Source organism: Elephantulus edwardii, unplaced genomic scaffold, assembly GCF_000299155.1.
Source record: "Elephantulus edwardii isolate Elephantulus edwardi_28Jun2011 unplaced genomic scaffold, EleEdw1.0 scaffold00213, whole genome shotgun sequence".
Classification (NCBI taxonomy): domain Eukaryota; kingdom Metazoa; phylum Chordata; class Mammalia; order Macroscelidea; family Macroscelididae; genus Elephantulus; species Elephantulus edwardii.
Genome location: NW_006399963.1, coordinates 2,475,774 through 2,486,987, shown reverse-complemented (window position 1 = coordinate 2,486,987; position 11,214 = coordinate 2,475,774). Strand labels below are relative to the sequence as shown.

General features: G+C 40.4%; 1 protein-coding gene and 1 pseudogene across 1 annotated transcript in view; one reads left to right on the top strand and one right to left on the bottom strand.

Annotated features, from left to right (window-relative positions):
* The window catches only part of LOC102869806, a 55,743-nt pseudogene extending 54,665 nt beyond the window's left edge, over positions 1 to 1,078 (top strand).
* VSTM4 (V-set and transmembrane domain containing 4) overlaps positions 1 to 11,214 on the bottom strand; it is a 315,580-nt gene that overhangs the window by 72,915 nt on the left and 231,451 nt on the right. The window lies entirely within an intron of this gene.

Sequence of the window (11,214 nt, the reverse complement as noted above, 5' to 3'; positions counted from 1 at the left end):
CTTGGAGAGGGACATCATGCTTGGGAGGGTGGAGGGACCGCAGGAGAGGAAGGCCCTCTATGAGGTGGATTGATTTGGTGACTGGGATAATTGGAATGGGAGTGTCAGAGACAGTGCGATTGGCACAGGACAGAGCGGAGTTTAGGGCTGTTGTACATAGGGTCGCTATGAGTCGCAAGCGACTCAACAGACGGCACATAACAACAACAACAACAACAGCAGTGAACAAAGACCACCAGAAATTTAGAAATGTCAACAACTTACACAGATACAATAGAAAAAGTCTAGCACCTACCAAGAAAACTTCATACAAAGTCAAGAAAGGAGCAAGCAGCTTCAAATATTGTGAAATAAAAATTAAGCTTTCTCGCCGCTGACCGCGAGTCGGTGTGGACAGAGGTCCAGGCACCCTGCACCCCGCCGCTAGCAGCTGCCCGCGCGCTCACCCGCCCGCCGTGCCTCTCAACAGCCGCTTCTCGCCCCAGTGCGAGCGGCCCAGAGGCAGGCCATTAAGTGTGTGGTGGTGGGAGACAGAGCCGTTGGTAAGACCTGCCTTCTCATCAGCTACACGACCAATGCCTTTCCTGGAGAGTACATCCCCACCATCTTTAACAACTACTCTGCCAATGTTATGGTCGATGGAAAACCCGTGAACCTGGGCTTATGGGACACAGCTGGACAAGAAGACCACGACCGATTGCGCCCCCTCTCCTACCCGCAAATAGACGTGTTCTTAATCTGCTTTTCCTTGGTGAGCCCTGCATCATTCTAAAATGTTCCTGTAAAGTGGTACCCTGAGGTGCGACACCATTATCCCAACACTCCCATCATCCTCGTGGGGACAAAGCTTGATCTGAGGGATGACAAGGGCACGATCGAGAAGCTCAAAGAGAAGAAGCTGACCCCTATCACCTACCTGCAGGGCTTGGCAATGGCGAAGGAGTTCGGTGCTGTCAAATACCTCGAGTGCTCAGCACTCACGCAGCGAGGCCTCAAGACAGTGTTCAAGGAAGCCATCAGAGCCGTCCTGTGCCCACCCCCCGTCAAGAAGAGGAAGAGAAAATGCCTACTGCTGTAAACGTCCCAGCCCGCCCGCCCACCCCGACCCTTCGTATGCTTTGCTCAAAACAAAATGGTGAAGCCTTCACACTTAATGTCAAGTTTTTGTTATAGATTAGTTTTTCCATAAAACCATCTTGAACCAATCAGTAATTTCAAAGTACTATTGAATGTAAGAGGTCAGAACTTTCACATTCTGTTAAAATTTAGCCCCTAAACTACAAGCCTTATTAAAGCCTTATTTTTCTAAAGCCCCCACCTATTCTACCTCAGATGAATTGCCAAAATCTCCTGTGAATTAAGTTGCATTGTTGTGCTGCAAACACTAAGCACTAAACTGCTGGGAAGCCCTCTGTCTAAAGACTGTAGCTCCTGATGTCAGGAGAGGCAGCCACTTGCGATTGATCCCAAATGCCTCACAGTCCAGCCTCCTAACAAGACATTGCCATTAACGGTCCCTAATTCATCCCGCGCTAACTCTAACACTGACCACGGGTCCTGATGGAGCCTGGCACTCACCCCTCTGTGACTGCTTTCATAGTGACATTTTCCGAACCATTAGTTAGCCTTCAGGGATATCCCCACCAGGAGGCCCAGGCGTCTCCTGGGATATTCTGGGTGGGCATGGGCAACACCTGAGTCAACAGAGGCTGAAGACAGTATTTTGACACAATCCCGAGTGGTGGCTGGTTTACAGTACATCGAACACACGTCCTGCAGTGAAACGGTGTTACGCGTGGAAGGGGGGCAAGGGGATTCTGTCAGATCCACACAAGGGCACACAGGTCAGTGGTGTCAGTGTTCCGAGATGCCCGCGCCCCCTTGGGCCTTTAACCCCTGGCTGGCCATTCCTGTAGATGCTGACATAGTGAGTGCTTCCCTTCTAGACCACCCCAATGAGCAACATGTCTCCTTGTATTATAACCTCTCTGATGATGCATTAGAAGTCCGTTCTGCGTAGACGAGTCCAGTGCATTCGTGCCACGTTACTTTCCTCAACGCTGAGAAGTGCTTTCTTTCTTTCTTTAGTCTCCTAGTAACTAGGTGTCAAGATCCCGTGTTGCCACCCTTTTTCTAATCTTTAGACCTCCTGACACCGTGCCCCTCCTCCTCGTCACAGTCCTGCCAGGTGAGGATGCTGTAACTGACTACAGACCCTCTGTCTTACCTCGCCCACTTGGACACACCTCCTGCCCCTGCTTCTCCAGGTCCGGGGCTGCTGTTTGGCCAGCACAGCGCTGATGTGTCAGGCACCTCCCACGCTGGCCGGACGCAGCTGTGGACCTTTCAACCACTAGAACAAAATTTTTTTAATTGACAGTTGCAGAATTGTGGAGTGTTTTCACATTGATCTTTTTGTTAATGCAATTAGCACTATGTTTTCCATGTATGACTTAATAAATCCTTGATCTTTAAAAAAATACAAAACCAAAAAAACCCAACAAAACATTAAGCCTTCTAATAAAAAGGCAGAGAATATTGCAGACCCAATGAATATGCCAGAATTAGGAAGGCATAAGGTATATATTGACATGGAGTAATTCAAACAGCTATGGAATAAAGTAAAAAATGACGGATTAAAGAATGGAAGTCAGAAGCAAAGTGAATACCTCAGAGGCAGAGACCTAGAAGAATATATTGATGAACTTGAAAAATTTCAGAAGAAGGTGCAATTGATGGAAAAAAGAATTGAAGATGTTAAGAAAGTGGATACTACAGAGACAGGGAACCAGAAGAAACACATTAATGAGGAGGAACATACACAACTATGGGAGAAATTGCAAAACATGGAAGAAATAATTGAAACTGTATGAGCTACAAAACTTTAAGAAAACATCACAAGACAGAGAGAGTACAGCCAAAACAGTACTGGAAATAACATGAAAATGTATTGCAGAATGTTAAGCCTGAATTGGAAGAAGTGTCCAACACATTGGAGGGATAAAAATGTTGAATAGAATAGATGTAACAGAATCAGTGAGGTGGAAGACAAGAACTTCAATGGAAACAAACTAGAAGAAAAATCAGAGATAAGACTTAAAGAAAATTAAGAAATTATCAGAGTCATGTGAGATGACATCAACAGAAAAAACATACATATGATTGGAATTCCAGAACACAAGAGTGACAGAAAAATCACTGAAAAAATTGTGGAAGAGTCTCTAGAAGAAAAATCCCTATGAGAGCATGAAGACAATGGGGTGACATATTTCTAACAGAAATTAGAAAGAAAACAACTGCCAACTAAGGATCCTGTACCAAATATAAAAGAGAAATTGCATCCTTTGCAGAAAAGAAGGAACTTAAAGAATTTGTGAAAACAAGACAAAAAATATAAGAACTTTTAAGGGAAGACATAGAGACACCAAACAAAAATGATGGACCACAGTAACCAGAAACAAAACAAAATGGCAACAATAAAACCTGGCGTGTCAATAATCACACTTAATATGAAGGGGTTAAATGCACCAATTAAGAGAAAACTTTTCACAGAGGAAGATATTTGGATAGCCAAAAGACACATGAAGAAATGCTAAAAATTACTAGCAATAAGGTATACATTTGAAAACCACCATGAGATATCATCTCACTCCAGTAGCAAAGACAAAGTTTAACAGGACAGAAAGTAATAAATGTTAGAGAGGATGGGGAGAGATAGAAACTCTTATACACAGTTGTAAGACTGTGTAATAGTACAAACACTCTGGAAGGCATTTTGATGTTCCTTCAAAAAGCTGAACACAGAAATTCCATAAGATTCATCTTTTCCACTCCTAGGGATATGTTGTTATTGTTGTGCCATTGAGTCACTTTCAACTCACAGTAACCTTAAACCCTACTCTATTCTGTGCCAATCATATTGTCTCTGACAAACCTACCCCCATTACGCTAGTCATTGAGTCAATCTGTCTTATCGAGGGTCTTCCTCTCTTTTGCTGTTCCTCTACCCTCCCAAGCATGATGCCCCTATCCAAGGACTGGTCCTGACTTGCAACATGTCCAAAGTGTGTCAGATGAAACTTCAGAATCCTTGACTCCAAGGAGCAGGCTGGTCTCACCCTCTCTATGAAGAACCTGTTTGTTCTCCTAGTAGTCCATGGTATATTTAATACTCTTCCCCAACACCACAGCTCAAAGGCATCAATTCTCCTATCATTCCTAGTCATTGTTCAGCTTTCTGATGCATAGCAAGTAATTGCAAAGACTATGGCCTGGATTAGACATACCTTAGTCTCCACACTGACATTGCTGTTCTTTGGTCCTTTATAGAGGTCCCTGACTGCAGACTTTCCAAATGCAGCTCCTGTCTTAAATTCCTGGCTCCTGGTAGCAAGAGTACAGATTGTGGAGCCAAGCAAACTAAAGCTGTTAATTATCTCAATCTCTTCACCATGATACTTCTATCATGATATTGTCAATTTGCTCAGTGCTGAGAATCTTTGTTTTCTTATGCTGAGCTTCAATTCATATTGAAGTTTGCAGTTCTTGACCTCCTGTTACAAGCACTTCAGGTCCCCCTCAGTTTCAGCAAACAAGGTTGTGCCATCTGCATAACACAGGTTGTTGTTGTGTCTTCCTCCAGTCCTGATGCCACAGGACCATAAAGCCCAGCCTCTTGGATAAACTTTCCTGCATTTGAAAATGATTGAAAAAGTATGGAGATAGGACACTTGCCTGGTGTACAACCTTCCCAAAATGGAACCATGCAGTATTTTCTCTCTCTATTCCAACGAATGCCTCCTGGTCCAAGTATCCGTTTCTAATAAGCATGACCAAATGTTCTGGGTTTCCCATTCTTCTCAGAGTCAGCCACAGTTTGTTGTGATCCACACAGTCAAATGCCTTTGTATGGTCAATGAAACACAGATAGACATTCCTCTGGCACTCCCTGCTTTCAACCAAGATCCATCCAATATTAGCTATAATATCCCTAGTACTGCAGCCACTTCTAAACCTAGCCTGCACTTCAGGCAGTTTTCTGTTGATGATTCACCTGACTCTCCACAACACAAGTATACCTATAATTCCCAGAAGCCCACGGGCCAAAGCTAATATCTCTCAAACTTTGGGGCCCAAGGGCTGCAAAAACCCCATTATATACCATATCTACTGGACACATCATCCTCCCCTTGGAAACTATTCCATTGTGACTACAGTATACTACAAGTGAAGAGAAGCAGCCCTAAGCCACAAGAAATCAATCCTGGAGCAGAATTTTAAAGCAAAGAATTTTCCTCAGAACCATCTGAGATAGAAAGCCTTCCCTCCTTCCCTAATACTAGTACTTGATATTTCAACTTACAGACTCCTAAACTCAAAAGGTGCTGGCCACAGCAGAAAAAACTGGCAGCAGCTTGAAGAATTCAGAATCATAGAAATCCAGAAAGCTTGAGCTATAAGCCAAAATATTAAGGGCTGGACAGGGAGAGAGAGGTGTTGGATAAAGTAGGTGGGAGTAGAAGGGAATGCTAGTGGAAGCAGAGAAAGGGGTGGGTCAAGACACACACCTAGGATAAAAAAATTAGAATTGAGACACATATGGAGATTTGTTCACCAATGTTCATAGCAGTATATTTTCAATCTCAAGAACATGGAGAGAGCTCAAATGTCTAACCACAACTGAATGTTGAGAAATTGTGGTACATTCACATGCAGAAGTGATGATTTTAGAAATTACTACCTACCTTTGGAGAGACTGGAGGGAATTATGCTGAGTGAACTAAATCAGACTCACAAGGATAAATACCACTTAGGACAATTGTAAAAACAGAAAGATAACTAGTAAACCATGTGTGGAGATCCAAGGGGGAAAGGGGTGGGGACAGAGAGATGATGATGGGCAGGGAGAAATCACAGGGTGGCACAATTAGGTAAGTGGAGGATGAGGGAGTTAAGAAAATGAGAAAGATCCAAGCCAAAAGGAAAAGAAGAAGAAGAAGAAGAAGGGGAAAAACCCAACATTTTTAGGGATTCCAATGCAATAGTTGAAGATAAATAGGTAATAGAGTTCAAAACCTTTTTTACCTCATTGCTGTTGATTTAGAATCAATTCACAACTGGTCTTCCATTAGATTTTTGAGGCTGTAAATTTCAAGATAAGAGACTGTTCTTCTTTCTGCCTTGGGCAGGTTAGATAATGGATAGCACACAGAGAGATAACAATTTACATTAGAGGGAATGTGGGGAAATGGTCATCTACAACTTGTTTGTGAAAGGAAATACTTTAAGTAGGAGACTTCAACACACCACTATCACCAAAGGATAGGTCAACTCAAAAGAAACCTAACAAGAATGCAGAATATCTAAGCTATAAAATTGGTTAACTCATACCTTGTGGATGTAATTAGAGTAATGCACCAACTTAAAATTCAATTTACTTTCTTCTCAAGTGCACATTGTACATTCTCCAGAATCAATCATATATTAAAACAAAAAGCATACCTCAACAAATTAAAAATTGTTGAAATAATACAAAGTATATTCTCAGACCATAATGCCACAAAACTAGAAATTAGGAGGGTAAAGCTTACAAATCCACTAATGTTAAAGCTTAATAATTCTCTGCTGAAACATGATTGGGTTGTACCATTATTGTAGAATGATTATGAGGATCCAAGGCAGTGGGGATGTGGAAGCCAATGGTTGGGGATCTGTGAGAGTGGAGTGATTAATCATGGGGTTGTATAATTTGATAGGGGGGGTGAGGAAAATGGAAATAATCTGGTGTGAAAAACAGTGTATTTGAAGTTTTTAAAAATAAGTATTTAAAAAAACATAAAAAGAAATAAACAATGAAATAAAAAAGTTCCTTAAAAGAAATAAAAATTAAAATACAGCATACCAAAACCTCTGGGATTCAGTTAAGTCAGTCCTCAGGGGGCAATTCAAAGCAATAGGCACACACATTAAAAAAAGGAAGAAAGAAGAAAAATCAATGATCTAACTCAACAGCTTCATTAAATAGAAAAAGAACAGCCATGTAATCCCACAGCCTCTAGAATAAAGGAAATTATTAGGCCAAGAGCTGAATTCAATGAGATAGAAGACAGAAAAAAAAAAATTGAAACTTAATAGGAGCCATTTTTTCAAAAGGGTTAATAATACGGGCAAATCACTGGCAAACTGAACCAGAGAAACAAAAGAGAACACACAGATTAAGAAATGATAGAGGTGACATCACAACAGGACCAGATGAAATTAAATCGATAATATCAGAATACTATTGATAGCTATACTCTGATAAATTTGAAAACCTAGAGGAAATGGACAAATTTTTCAGTACTCATGCCCTACCCAAATTGACACACACAGATATAGAACACTCGAACAGATCCATTACAAAAAAAGAACTCCCACAAGAAAAGTCCTTGACCAGATGACTTCAAGGCTGAATTCTACCTAACATTCAGAGAAAATCTATCAGCAATTGTTCTTAAAGTATTTTTTTAAAAATAGAAAAAGAAGGAACATTCCCAGAGTCATCCTATGAAGCAAGTATAACCCTAACACTAAAACCAGGCAAAGATATTACCAAGAAAGAAACTATGACCAATATCTCACAAGAATACAGATGCACAAATCCTTAATAAAATGTTGACCAATAGAATCCAACAGCATATCTCGAAAATAATTTATCATGACCAAGTGGGATTCATAACAGGTATGCAAGGATGGTTCAACGTAATAAACACAATCACTATAATTCATCACATTGTTGTTGTTGTTGTGTACTGTAGAGTTGGAACTGACCCATGGCTGACCCTCCAACAGGTTTTTAGAGACAGTTTATTGCATGGGAGGAGATTACCCATACATCTCCTGTGAAGCAGCTGGTAAATTCAAACCACATACCTTTGGGATTGCAACACAGCTTCTTGCCACTAGGCCACTAGAGCTCCCTATTAATAACCACAACAGAGCAAATAGTAAGAACCACATGATCCTAGAAATTGATGCAGAAAAAACCTTTGACAAAATCCAACACTCCTTCCTGATACTCAGAAAAATATAAATAGAGGAGAATTTCCTCAACTTAGTGAAAAGAATATATGCAAAACCAATAACCAACATAATTTTCAATCTAGTAAGAGTCAAAGCATTTTCCTTGAGAACAGGGACCAGACAAACATGTCCATTGTAACCACTCCTATTCAGTATTACACTGTAAGTACTTACTAGGGCAATACAAGAGAAGGAAATAAAATGTGTCCGGATCAGAAAAGAGATGGCTAAACTATATGGCTAGATGGCTATATAAACTAGTATGGCTATATAAACTAGTATGGCTATATGACTAGATGGTTATATGCAGATGAAATGATAGTGTTCACAAAAGCCCCAAGGACTCAACAGAAGAACATTAGAGTTAGATTAATTTATTAGAGCGGCAAGATACAAGATCAATATATAAAAGATTCCTCCACAGTAACAAAGAGAATTCAGAGAAGGAAACCAAGAAAGCAATTAACAACATGCCTCCAGAAACTCTATGAACTTTGATAAATGTTGATACTCATAGAAAGGCTGCAGGCCTTTTGTTCATAGGGTTGCTCAACTCAAAGGCAATCAACAAGAACACAAAAGACTTTTACAAAGAAAACTACAAAACATTTTTGCAAGACACACAAAAAAGAATTAAACAAATGGAAAAATGTTCCCTGTTCATGGATAGAAACACTCAATATATTAAAGATGACCATCTTATCAAAAGCAATGTACATGTTTAATGCAATCCCAATACAGACACCAAATTCATTTTTCAAAGAGGTAGAAAAAACAATCAACAAGTTTATTTGGAGAGGAAAAAGAGATCAAATAAGCAAAGGACATTTGAAAAACAAGAATGAAGTGGAAGACATAACACTACTTGGTCTCAAAACCTATTTCACAGCTGTAATAACCAAAACAGCATGGTATTGGTATAATGTCAGGCACATAGACCACTGGCATAGAATCGACAACCCAGAAATTAATCCATGTATCTAAGGTAAACTGATATTTGACAAGGAAACAAAATATATTGAATGGGGAAACAACAACTTCTTCAACAAATGGAGCTGGCTTTGTTGTTATGTGCCATTGAGTTGCTTGTGACTCATAGCGACCCTATCCATGTACAAGAGCCCTAAACCCTACTCTATCCTGTGCCAAACTTACTATCTCTGACACACCTACTTCCATTACCCCAATCACTGAATTGATCCATCTCATCAAGGGTCTTCTTCTCTTGTGCTGTCCCTCCATCCTCCCAAACATGATGTCCCTCTCCAAGGACTGTTCCCTGCTTGAAACATGCCCAAAAAGTATGTCAGACAGCTTCAGAATCCTTGCCTCCAATGAGCAGCCCAGTTTCACCCTTTTCAGGACAAACCTCTTTGTTCTTCTAGTAGAACTAGACTACTACCTGCAAAAGGCTGAAGTAGGATTCACAAGTCTCACCATACACAAAAATTAACTTATGGTGGTTCAGAAACAAAGGAGTAAATCCCACAACCATAAAAACCATAAGAGACAAAGTAGGACCAAGATTAGGAGGTCAAGCTCATGGTATAAAAAAGGCTGACAAATACAGTCAGAAATACAAAATAAGGAGAGGATAAAATACCTGTGAGCATCAAAAACATTTTCTAACAGAGTGAAAAGAAAAACCCTTTGTCAATATCATCTCAGATAAGGGGCTCATTAAAAAAGTTCACAGAATCCTACTGTTAACCTAATCACAAAATTTGCAAAAGACATGGTAAGACCTTTCACAGAGAAAGATATTTAGAGGGCCAATAGGTCCATGAAGAAATGTTTCATAACATTTTGCTTTAGCTTTCTGCAGTTAGTAGTCAAGTTTTGACACTACCATTATTGAAGAGGTTGTAATTTCCCCATATGATAGGTTTTATTTTTTTGTTGAATATCAATTAACCATAGATGGATTACTTTCTCAGTTCTTGATTCTATTCCATTGGTCTATGTGCCTGCACTGTACCAGTACCATGCTGTTTTTGTTAAAAAGCTGTGTACCAGGTTTTGAGATCAAGGAATGAATACTATGCCTCCCACATCATTCTTATTTTTAAAATGTCCTTTGCTTATTTGAGGTCTCCTTCATAAGAGAGATGTAAATCAAAACCATAATGAGACACCATCTCATCCCAGTAGCAGTGGCAAAATTTAACAGGACAGCAAGTAACAGATGTTGGAGAGGAGATAGAGAGATAGGGACTCTTACACGGTGTTGGTGGGATTATAAAATGGTACTCTGGAAGTTTTTTGTTTCCTCTAAAAGCTGAATATAGAAATTCCATAAGACCCAGCTATTCCTCTGCTTTGAAATATCCTAAGAAAATTAAGACTGAGCCACAAACAGAGATTTTCACACCCATATTCATAGCAGCATTATTCACTAACACAAGAACATGGAAACAGCCTAAATGTCCAATTGAATGGATTGAGAAATTGTGGTACATTCACATAATGGACTACTACACAGCATACATGAGAAATTATTTTAAAAAAATTACTACATAGCTTGGGATGGAGAGTAGTTCATTATGCTAAATGAAATAACTGAGTCGCATTAGGATAAATACTGTATAAGGCCTTTATTGTAGAAATAGAAAGATAACTAGTAAAATGAGTATGAGGATTCAAGGGGGGAGGGTAGGAGCAGAAGGGGCAGGATGGGTGAGGGATAATCATAGTTTCACACAATTTGATGGGCAGAGGAAAGGGTTGTTGTTTGTTGTTGTTACATGCCGTTGGGTCGTTTGCGATTCATAGAGACCCTATGTACAACAGCCCTAAACCCTGCTCTATCCTGTGCCAATCGCATTGCCTCTGACACACCCATACCAATTACCCCAGTCACTGAATAAATCCACCTCATAGAGGGTCTTCCCCACCTGTGCTGTCCCTCTACTGTACCCAGCATGATGCCCCTCTCCAAAGACCTGTCTCTCCTTGTAACATGGCCAAAGTATGTCAGACGAAGCCGCAGAATCTTTGCCTCCAAGGAGCAGCCTGGTTTACTGCTCTCTAGGATGAACCTGTTTGTTTTCTTGGCAGTCCATGGTATATTCAATACTCTTCTCCAGCACCACAGCTCAAAGGCATCAATTTTCTTTCTGTCCTCCCTAGTCATTGTCCAACTCTCTGATGCAT